Source organism: Leucoraja erinacea, unplaced genomic scaffold (assembly GCF_028641065.1).
Source record: "Leucoraja erinacea ecotype New England unplaced genomic scaffold, Leri_hhj_1 Leri_616S, whole genome shotgun sequence".
Taxonomy (NCBI): Eukaryota; Metazoa; Chordata; class Chondrichthyes; order Rajiformes; family Rajidae; genus Leucoraja; species Leucoraja erinaceus.
Window position 1 is genome coordinate 71,423 of NW_026576527.1, and position 11,577 is coordinate 82,999.

Sequence of the window (11,577 nt, forward strand, 5' to 3'; positions counted from 1 at the left end):
CGACTTGACTTCACTCTAAGTTTATATTTAAACATCGTTTTACACCACCGTTAGTTTCTTTTTTCTGTTCTGCTCTAAACTGCCCCATAACATTCCCTGCGTTTACATTTATATACCGGTCTGTTTAACATCTCACTAAACCCTCCATGGGTATTTGAGGTCAGGACACGGTCACCTAGAACACGTTCACCCTGAAACCCTACAGCAAATGTGCTGGAGACGGCAGCGTGCGCGGTAGACACTCGCGGTACAGAGGGATCACAATGGATCAGCAGCTCCCAATCAGTGAAAGCAGTTTCAAACCAGGAAGTGGCAGGAGTTAAAATGGCTTCTAAAGAGCAGGTCGCGAATTTAACAGAGGAGGCAATTTGTCCCATCTGCCTGGATTTCTTCACCGATCCGGTGTCACTGGAGTGTGGGCACAACTTCTGCCGCTCCTGTATCACACAGAGTTGGGACAGGGAGGAGAAAAACTCCTGCCCGGAATGTAGAGAGGAGTTTACAGACCGCAGCCTCAGGGTTAGTCGGGCCTTGGCGAGAATGTCTGAGAAAGCTCGAACACTGAGCCTGAATACGGAAGAGATGGGAAGTAAACTTCACTGCGAGGAACATCAGGAAGAACTGAAGCTGTTTTGTGAAACGGACAAGAAACTGATCTGCCTGGTTTGTCGAGATGCGCGGGAACACAAGTCTCACAGCTTCATACCGATTAAAGAAGCTGTTGAAACCTACAAGGTAAAAGCAAACCGACTACGATCACTTGCTTGAATGTATAGTTGAATGTTTATTGTCTAACCCCCTTTCTCTCTGATTCCCAGGATCAGGTTAAATCATCCATACAATCTCTGACAACAAATAAATCAGCCATCCAGGAAATGGAAGAGCAACAGAAGCAGAAGATTTCCCAAGTCCGGGTGAGGCCTTGTTGTGTGGCATTTCTGATCGTGTTGTGTAGTTTTGTATTTTGGTTAATGCACTACAGCGTAGCGCGGCAGCAGTTAGTTGCGCTGTTTCACTGCTCCGGTGAATTCGGTTCGACCCTGACTTCTGGTGTTGTCGGTGTGACGCTTCCATGTCCACTTCCCTCTCCCCCAGTACAACAACCCCCCACCTCCCCAGGCACTCCTCCACGCACTACCCCTGCCCCTGAAAACAAGTCCCCCCCCCCCCCCCCCCCCCCCCCCCCCCCCCATCCCCCCCTTGGTTCAACTCTGTCCACTCTACCCAAACCTTCACCTCCCCAGGCACAACTCCACACTACCCCTGCCCTGAAACAAGTCTGTCCTCCCACCAACACCAGCACCCCCTCCCCAGGCACAACCTTGCCCTCCTTCATTCACACAACTCTCCCCACCACCATCCATCTCACAGTATAATTTAAAGGTAAACAAGGAAGGAAATGATTTCATTTCATGGAGCTCCATCTCTCTTCCTCTTTTTTCAGATGTTTTCCCTGTCTGATGCCTGATCAGGGGATATGGGGAGAAAGCAGGAACGGGGTACTGATTCTGGTTGATCATATTGAATGGCGGTGCTGGCTCGAAGGGCTGAATGGCCTACTCCTGCACCTATTGTCAATGTTTCTATATTCTCCCCGTGACCAGGGTTGGTTCCGCCCACATCTCCCAGACATGTTGGTTTAATTGGTTGCTGTAATGAAGCTGCTGAAGGCGGGTGATCTGTGAGTCGGTGGGAGTTAATGTGGACGTGAGGGCCATTGTGTTTCAGGGAAACGGGAGGAAATGAGATTAATGGGATTATTTTCAGGAACAGCATAGATATCGATGTGCCAAATGGTCACCTTTTACTTCACAACGAAATAGAATACAGAAATATATTAAGTCACACAAGTCAAGTCACATTTATTTCTATAGCACATTTAAAAACAACTCTCGTTGGCCAAAGTGCTTTACATTTGTTATAAGAATAGTACAAACAAACAAACTACATACATATATACATGTAGCCCTCACTCAGTGGACGTCAGGAAAGGCTTGGGAGTATAGATAGGTTTTCAGTCTTGACCTAAAGGAGTTGATGGAAGGGGCAGTTCTGAAGTGAAGAGGAGGGATGCTGTTCCACAGTCTAGGAGCTGCAACCGCAAAGACGCGGTCGGTCGCCCCTGAGCTTATGCCCAGACCGCGGGATATTCAGCAGCCTCAAGTCGGCCGATCTGAGGGACCTGGAGGTGGAGTGGTGGGTGAGAAGACTTCTTATGTAGGTGGGGGCAAGCCCATTGAGGGCTTTGTAGATATGGAGGAGGATCTTGAAATGTATATGGAACCGCACAGGGAGCCAGTGGGGGAGAGGCCAGGATCGGGGTGATGTGGTGCCTTTTTCGGGTGCCCGTCAGGAGTCTCGCTGCGGCGTTTTGGACCAGTTGCAGGTGGGATAGGGAAGATTGGCTGATGCCAGTGTAAAGGGAGTTGCAGTAATCTAGGCGGGAGGAGATGAATGTGCGGATGATCTTTTCCAGGTCATCAAAATGGAGGAATTGTTTTATTTTAGGTATGGTCCAAAGCTACAAGAAGCTTTTACCACGGCATTGACTTGTTTGTCAAATTTCAATGATGAGTCAAATATCACGCCAAGGTTTTTGACGTGAGATTTGAGTAGCGGGGTAAGGCTTCCAAGGCTGCCTGCTATCATTTTGATTGAGTCCGAGGGGCCGAGAAGGATGATCTCAGACTTACTCTCATTTAGTTGGAGGAAGTTCTGGGCCATCCAGCACTTTATATCCTCGAGGCAGTTGGTAAGGTTAAGCAGATTTGAATGGTTTTTCGGCTTCAGGGGGATATAGAGTTGTGTATCGTCTGCGTAGCAATGGAAGGAAATGCCGTGTCTTTCAATGACTTGGCCTAAGGGGAGCATATACAGGGAGAAGAGAATGGGGCCAAGGATGGAACCTTGTGGAACCCCACAGCACAGACTAGCTGGGGAGGAGAAAGAGTTGCCTTTGTTAGTAGAGAAACTCCCACCTTTGAGGTAGGAGATGAACCAGCTCAGGGCGGTGCCATCAATATTAGATCAATCTTCACCTTTCATTTGACAGGAGCAGTCACAAAGCCTCAAGTCTCACGTCACATCTCAGTTTGCTGAACTGCACCAGATTCTCGTGAAGAAAGAGCAGCGCATTCTCGGAGAGATCAAGGAGGATGAGGAGAAGATTCTAAGTCCAATGGAGAAAAATCTTCAAGACATTCAAGAGAATTTAAACTCTATTGAGGAGGAACTCTCAAATCTGCAGGGGCGAATGGAACAAACAGACGTCGTGTTATTTCTGAAGGTCAGGGGTTATGTTTCATCTCGTTCAATGTAACTGCAGTCACAACATTGGGAGCGATATATTTGCGAAAAAGCTACTTTTATCAATTCCTATATTTATCCTCCGTCCCCCATACAAACACACTCTGCTATCTCATAATTCATAGTAGACGAAATAGGCCATTTGACCCATTAAGTCTACTCTGCAATTCAATCATGGCTGATCTATCTTGCTCACTCAACTCCATTCTCCTGCCTTCTCCCCCAAACCCCTGACACCCGTACTAATCAAGAATCCATCTATATCTGCCTTAAAAAAAGAATCAACTGACGGCCTCCACAGCCTCCTGTGGCAATGTAAACCACCCTCTGCCACCCTCTGACTCAATAATTCCTCCTCATCTAAAGACGTGTCCTTGTATTTGGATGCTATGGATCTGGTCCTGGATTCTTGCATCAGTGGAGACATCCTATCCGCATCCACTCTATCCAGGCTTTTCACTATTCGGTAAATTTCAATGAGATCCCCCCCCCTGTTCCTTTGAAACTCCAGCGAGTTCAGTCCCAATGCCATCAAACGCTCACCATTCCTTAAACCATTCACTCCAAACATCATTCTAGCAAAGCTCCCTTGGATTTGCTCCAGGCCTCTTTAAAATGTACATTTGTGTTTTGGTATCTTCAGAACTGGAGATACATTCACCATCTACAGCCAATCAATTCCATCGTTAATCTTAAATTCCTCCAAGCAATTATGATGAATATTTTATTATGAGTTCACATATGATAAGCGTTTTTTGATACAGGGCCTGTACTCACTGGAGTTTAGAAGAATGAGGGGAGACCTCATTGACACTTACCAAATATGCTTGGATAGATGTACTTAGAGAGGAGAGTGGATGTGGACGAGAAGAATCTAGGACTAGAGGTCATATCCTCATAATTAAAGGACATTTCTTTAGGAAGTTGTTGAGGAGGAATTATAGTCAGAGGGCGGTGAATCTGTGGAATTCTTTGCGACAGAGGTCTGTGGAGCCCAAGTCAGTGGATATTATTAAGGCAGAGATATTATCTGTATAGATTTTTGATTAGTAAGAGTGTCAGAGGTTATGAGGAGAAGGCAGGAGAGTAGGGTTGGGAGGGAAAGCTCACCCGTTATTGAATGGCGGAGTAGACTTGATGGGCCGAATGTACTAATTCTACTCCTATCGCTATAGACAATAGGTTCAAGTGTAGGTCATTCGGCCCTTCGAGCCAGCATCGCCACTCAATGTGATCATGGCTGATCATCCCCGATCAGTACCCCGTTCCTGCCTTCTCCCCATAATCCCCCGACTCTGCTATATTTAAGAGCCCTATCTAGCTCTCTCTTGAAAGTATCCACCGCCATCTTAAGCAGAACATTCCACAGACTCACAACTCGCTGTGAGAAAAAGTGTTTCCTCATCTCCGTTCTAAATGGCTTACCCCTTATTCTTAAACTGTAGCCCCTGGTTCTGGACTCCCCCAACACCGAGAACATGTTTCCTGCCTCTAACGTGTCCAAACCCTTAAAAATCTTATATGTTTCAATAAGATCCTCTCTCATCCATCTAAACTCCAGAGTGTACAAGCCCAGCCACTCCATTCTCTCAGCATATGACAGTTCCTCCATCCCGGGAATTAACCTTGTAAAACTACGCTGCACTCCCTCAATAGCAAGAATGTCCTTCCTCAAATTAGGGGACCAAAACTGCACACAATATGATTTTATGACATTATTCAGCAGAACATTCACAACTCGTCCAGACTTTCCTGCACATTGCCTCCTCTGAGCTGCAGCATAATTGTCACAAACATTTATCATACCTCCTGCATTGGTTACATCGCTGTGATATTCTCTGCATTTCAACAGTAGAGTCAGAAAATGGAAATTTTCAACTATGTGAAATAACTTGGGTGAATTTCTGTTCCCTCACTCAATTTCTGCTTTATTTATTTCAGGAGGAAGCTGGTCGCAAGAGGAGGTAGGACATGCTCTTCAGTTAAACTCTGAACAGATCTGTAAAGTCACATAAACATGTCGACGTTCAGGTTATAACCGGTTATTGAATATTTGCAGAATTAGTGATGAAGAATACACATTGTCACTGAGAGATGGTGCCATGCTGGATGAAAAATTCCATCACCCCTACTGGTTGAACGCAGTGTTGAAAGATATCGTTGTTGCCAATCACCAAGGTAAAACATATGGATTCCTTACTTCTTATGTGGGTGACATATTTAAGTTGTAAATAGATGCAAAGATTGACCGTAATGATGAACTGAAGGGGAACTAAAGTTTTATACCAGCACCAATCTCACCTGTTGGGAAGCTTCACAGTCAAGTGGTCAGCTGGAGATGTCAGATCCCTGAACACATCCAACACAGGAGCACAATACAACCAAGACACAGACTGCTAGATGATCTAAAACATCTTAACCCCATCCGCAGAAACACGTCACGATACGAGTTTGAATTCTACCAGGTAGCCAGCAAAGTAAACTTGACTTAATTAAATCAGAGATTTTGAAAACTTGTAGGAATTTGATGACCAAGATTGTCATAAAAACACACGGGATTCCTTGAGAGAAGGATATTTGTGCCACTGGTCCTGCTTGTCCTGTCAGTGACTACTGACTTTGGTTAACTCATGTCTGCCCCCTGCTGGAGTTACGGACATCATTGTTATTAACTCTCCACCACATTGAAGCATTGTCATGGGGGGGGGGGGGGGGGAGTTTCCCCCTCGGACGGGTACCATGTAATCCCGTGCTACCTGCTCCATGGGTGGACAGTTGGCGACTAAACCGTCTCCCCCACCTGGTTTTCTAGGTGAGGAGGGGGCTGTAGATCCCCAGCAGGACCAAAAACAAGGCCTGTTAAAGGTCGGAAGAGCTTCTCACGAGCCCACGGCCATCCATACTTCAGTAGAAGTTGCGATCACTGTCATACATATCATTGAAAAACATGAAATTGTAATTCTTCCCTCTCCTTGCTTCTCAAAAGAGGTTGGTAATTTAAAAAATAAGTAATTAATGAGCGAGTCGCATCAGACATACCAGCATTGAACTCAGCCAAGGGTTTCATATCGGAATAAAACACCCAGTTACGTGTTCAGTTGATTTAAAATGGATTTAACTAAATCCAGTTAAAATTAGTCGCAAAAAATTAAGAAAGCAAACTCAAGAGGGCTTGTATACAAAAACAGGTTTGTAATGCTGAGGCTCTAGAAGCCGCTGGTAAGACCGTATTTGTGAGCAATTTTGTACACCATATCTGAGGAAGGAAGTGCTGGCTCAAAGAGTGAATGATCCCAAGAATGATCCCAGGAATGAGTAGGTTAATCTACGATGAGCGTTTGTCGGCACTGGGCCTGTACTCACTGGAGTTTGGAAGAATGAAGGGGCATTGAAACATACAGAATAGTGAAAGGCTTGGATAGTGTGGATGTGGAGAGGATGTATCCACCTGTGTGAGAGTCCAGGACTAGAGGTTATAGTCTTCAGAATTAAAGGACATTCTTTGAGGAAGGAGATGAGGAGACATGTATTTAGTCAGAAGCTGGTGAATCTGTGGAATTCTTTGCCACATAAATCTGTGGAGCATGTCAGTGGATATTTTTAAGGCAGAGGTAGATAGATTCTTAATTAGCACAGGAGTCAGATGTTATGTCGAGAAGGCAGGAAAAAGGGTTAGGAGTGAGAGATAGATCAGCCATGATTTAATGGAGGAGTGGACTTAATGGGCCGAATGGCCTAATTCTACCACTATCACTTGTGATATTATCACCTTGTAAGTATTGAAATGTGGTATCAATGTGCTGACCAGGATTGTTATCAAAATTAATGGGCGATCTTCAGAGAGGGAAATCTGTCCCTGAACTCTGTCTGACGTCAGTGAGTGAAGTTTCTGGTGACTCAGGGTTGCCTCCTGTTGGAATCGCAAGGTTCACTGTTATTAACTGTCTATCATGTTGAGGCATTGCTTGAATTAGATTTGTCAGGGAAACTAGCATTCACCTCAGTCTAGGCTTTTTCTTGGTGGAAAACACCCAGTTATTTGTCCAGACAAAGATCCTCTTACACACATACACCTGGAAATTGAGATGTTGTGACGAATGTCCCCCTGTAACGAAAGTCCACCAACACAAGCAACATCCCCATGAATCTTTGTAGGAAGGAAGTGCAGGTGCTGGTTTTAATCGAAGATAGACACAAAATGCTGGAGTAACTCAGCGTGTCGGGCAGCATCTCTGGGGAGAAGGAATGGGTGACGTTTCGGGTCGAGATCCTACTTCATGAATCAATGAATCAGACTCAGACCCGATGAATCTCCTCTGTTCCCTCTCCAGCACAAACACATCCTTCCTTGAGCATGTCGACCTGCACACAATACACCAAGTGAGGCTGACCAGCCTTGATAGCCTTCCACGTGACCCAGAGCACCAACAATTTCCATGTCAGTACAAATGTACTTCACATGCCTACGGCACGGAAAGTGGTTGTTAATATATATCATAACCAGCAACAATCCCAGGACAGATCCCTGCTGAAGACCACTGCGTACAGATAGCCACTACCATTCCACACCTTTCATTCACAAAACTATCCTGATGCCAATACCCTCTGCCTCCTTAAACCAAGTCAATCTTGGATCCAATTATCCAGGTCATATCGGATATCATATGCCTTCTCTTTCACCACTCGCCCACCATGAGGGAACATGTCCAATGCCCCATGAAAACCCATACATTGGTTTAACCTGAGTTGAATGAATTCTTGGTTACAGGTCCAGGATCATTTCCACCCATGAATCTCCTCTCCTTCAGCGACCCTACAATCGCGAGCCTCTACACATTCTGTGTTGCACAAGGGACATTCAATCCCGACATGTTTCAGTGGTGGAAGCCGCCCCTCCTTCAGTCTCGCCCTCTGCTGCAGAGAACATGAGCAGAAGGATCACAACTGGCATCTGAAATCGCCTCTATTCAGTGTGATGATGATGACTCTGCCCCAGGCCTCAACTCCTCCTGTGTGTCAGTTCCACACTGGCCCCAATTCTCCAATATTACATCCGATATCCTGCCTGTCTTTATAAATACTTCCTGTTACCACTTATCTCAATCCACCACTTGATAATCTGATTCCCTCTCCACCACCTAACAGCGAGATCTCACAAAACCCTGCCCAACCGCTCCAAATGCCCACCCGCAATCTCTTCATCGTCCTCTCTCTCTCTCTATCTCTCTCTCTCTCTCTCTCTCTCTCTCTCTCCCTCCTCTCTCTCTCTCTCTCTCTCTCTCTCTCTCTCTCTCTCTCTCTCTCTCTCTCTCTCTCTCTCTCTCTCCTCTCTCTCTCTCTCTCTCTCTCTCTCTCTCTCTCCCTCTCTCTCTCTCTCTCTCTCTCTCTCTCTCTCTCTCTCTCTCTCTCTCTCTCTCTCTCTCTCTCTCTCTCTCTCTCTCTCTCTCTCTCTCTCTCTCTCTCTCTCTCTCTCTCTCTCTCTCTCTCTCTCTCTCTCTCTCTCTCTCTCTCTCTCTCTCTCTCTCTCTCTCTCTCTCTCTCTCTCTCTCTCTCTCTCTCTCTCTCTCTCCCTCTCTCTCTCTCTCTCTCTCTCTCTCTCTCTCTCTCTCTCTCTCTCTCTCTCTCTCTCTCTCTCTCTCTCTCTCTCTCTCTCTCTCTCTCTCTCTCTCTCTCTCTCTCTCTCTCTCTCTCTCTCTCTCTCTCTCTCTCTCTCTCTCTCTCTCTCTCCCTCTCTCTCTCTCTCTCTCTCTCTCTCTCTCTCTCTCTCTCTCTCTCTCTCTCTCTCTCTCTCTCTCTCTCTCTCTCTCTCTCTCTCTCTCTCTCTCTCTCTCTCTCTCTCTCTCTCTCTCTCTCTCTCTCTCTCTCTCTCTCTCTCTCTCTCTCTCTCTCTCTCTCTCTCTCTCTCTCTCTCTCTCTCTCGCTCTCTCTCTCTCTCTCTCTCTCTCTGTCCTCCGCCCGACCCGCTCCTTCAATCCACGAGCCACCCCTTTCCTCGGAGTGAAATGTGGAGAAAGGTTTGTGTTGTCCATCCCACGTGATTGTGTGAAACCCCGGGCAAGGTTTCAGTTGTCCGCCCGCCTGTGCCCGAGTCTCCCCCCGACCCCCGGGGACTCTCTGATTCTCTGCTTCTCCCCCCAGTCTCCGTCACCCTGGATGTGGAAACAGCGCATGCGCGGCTCGAGGTGTCTGAGGATCGGAAGAGGGTGAGACTGACCGGGACCGTGAGGAGTCTCCCTGACACCGGGAAGAGGTTTACAGGCTGGGAGTGTGTGCTGGGATCGGAGGGATTCACATCGGGGAGACATTACTGGGAGGTGGAGGTGGCGGGGAGTCGGTACTGGAGTCTGGGAGTCGCCGCAGAGTCTGTGGAGAGGAAGAGACGGGTCACACTGAGCCCGGAGACTGGAGTCTGGAGCATCGAGCGGTGGGATGACGGGTTTGATGCATTCACCTCCCCTCCATCCCCTCTCCCCGCCCGTCCCATCCCCGGGAGGGTGGGAGTTTATCTCAGTTACGAGTCCGGGACAGTTTCATTTTACGACGCGGACACCAAGTCCCATCTCCACACCTTCACTGGGAATAAATTCACGGAGAAACTTTATCCTTTCTTCTGGACTTGGGATGGAAAACCAGTGGCTGAGAATCTGCTCCGGTTCCGCTCCGGGTGTGTAAAAGGGTCGGGTCCCGGGACCGGCGTCAGGAGCGGGGCTCAGGGGCTGTGGGGCAGAAACCCGGTGGACAACAGGTCGGCGCTGAACGAACGGCTCCCATTTAATCCCCAAATTCCGCGTCGTGAAACAAACCCCAGTGAGCGCGGAAATAAAACCAGGGGGAATGTAAATGTGGGAAGAGTGAAATAAACAGCAACTGAAATCAGAGCTGTCTGTCTGTCTGTCGATCCGTTCATTTTGACGCGTTAAACCCTGTCACACTGTGCGAGCTGACCCACGAGGTACCCCGAGTTTAAAACAAATTTAACTCGTGGTAATCACGTACAATTAACGTCGCGGGAACGTCGGAACTCGTGGACGCAACTTAGCGACTCGTGGCGCTAACGGCAGGGACCAGTGAAACTTGATAACTCTTTAAAAAAATTCAAAAATGTTTACATCACTCAAACAGAAGACTGTCGTTCACTAACCTATGTCGACATTATTATAAACTCTATACATAGTATAGAAGTTGGGATGTAATGTTAAAATTGTACAAGGCATTGGTGAGACCAATTCTGGAGTATGGTGTACAATTTTGGTCGCCCAATTATAGGAAGGATGTCAACAAAATAGAGAGAGTACAGAGGAGATTTACTAGAATGTTGCCTGGGTTTCAGCAACTAAGTTACAGAGAAAGGTTGAATAAGTTAGGTCTTTATTCTCTGGAGCGCAGAAGGTTAAGGGGGGACTTGATAGAGGTCTTTAAAATGATGAGAGGGATAGACAGAGTTGACGTGGACAAGCTTTTCCCATTGAGAGTAGGGAAGATTCAAACAAGAGGAGGAACATGAAGTAACTTCTTTACTCAGAGAGTGGCAGCTGTGTGGAATGAGCTTCCAGTGGAGGTGGTGGAGGCAGGTTCGATTTTATCATTTAAAAATAAATTGCATAGGTATATGGACGGGAAAGGAATGGAGGGTTATGGTCTGAGTGCAGGTAGATGGGACTAGGGGAGAATAATTGTAGGGCCGAGATGGCCCGTTTCCGTGCTGTAATTGTTATATGTTATATGTTTCTCGTCTGTTTTTACTACCATATTAAAATGGTGACAGTGAACATTTGTGTCAAATACATTTTATATTGATGTTTGAATTAAATATACAGACTTGTATACTACTGAAGTGTATGTAGCGAATATTATTAACTCTTTGCAGTCCCCTTAAGGCACGTTTTCTTTAAGAAATGAACTGTGGAGTGATTTTCTTTTGGATTGGGGGTGAGATGATTTGGAAATTAAGCGGTAAACCTAATATGGGTCTTTAAACCGTGTATATAGAAGAACTCATTCCATGTGCGTGAGACCGGGGGGGGGGTTCATAATTATTGAGACCAGCAGAACGGAGTAGCAAACCTCCAAAGACGTACATGTTTGTGTGTTCATTGACTTGTGTAAATTGCCACTAGTGTGTGGGATGCGGAAGTGGGATAAACGAGAAATTGGGTCCGGGTGATCGATGGTTGTCGTGGACTCGGTGGGCCAAAGGTCCTGTTCCCATGCTGTAAATTCTAAAACAATTACATAATGTGGGAGCAAATCCCTGCGGTAGAGAGCGGTCAA

General features: G+C 46.5%; 1 pseudogene; it reads left to right on the forward strand.

Annotated features, from left to right (window-relative positions):
* Positions 1–288: 288 nt before the first annotated feature.
* On the forward strand, positions 289–10,182 carry LOC129694311 (E3 ubiquitin-protein ligase TRIM39-like; annotated as a pseudogene).
* Positions 10,183–11,577: the final 1,395 nt, after the last annotated feature.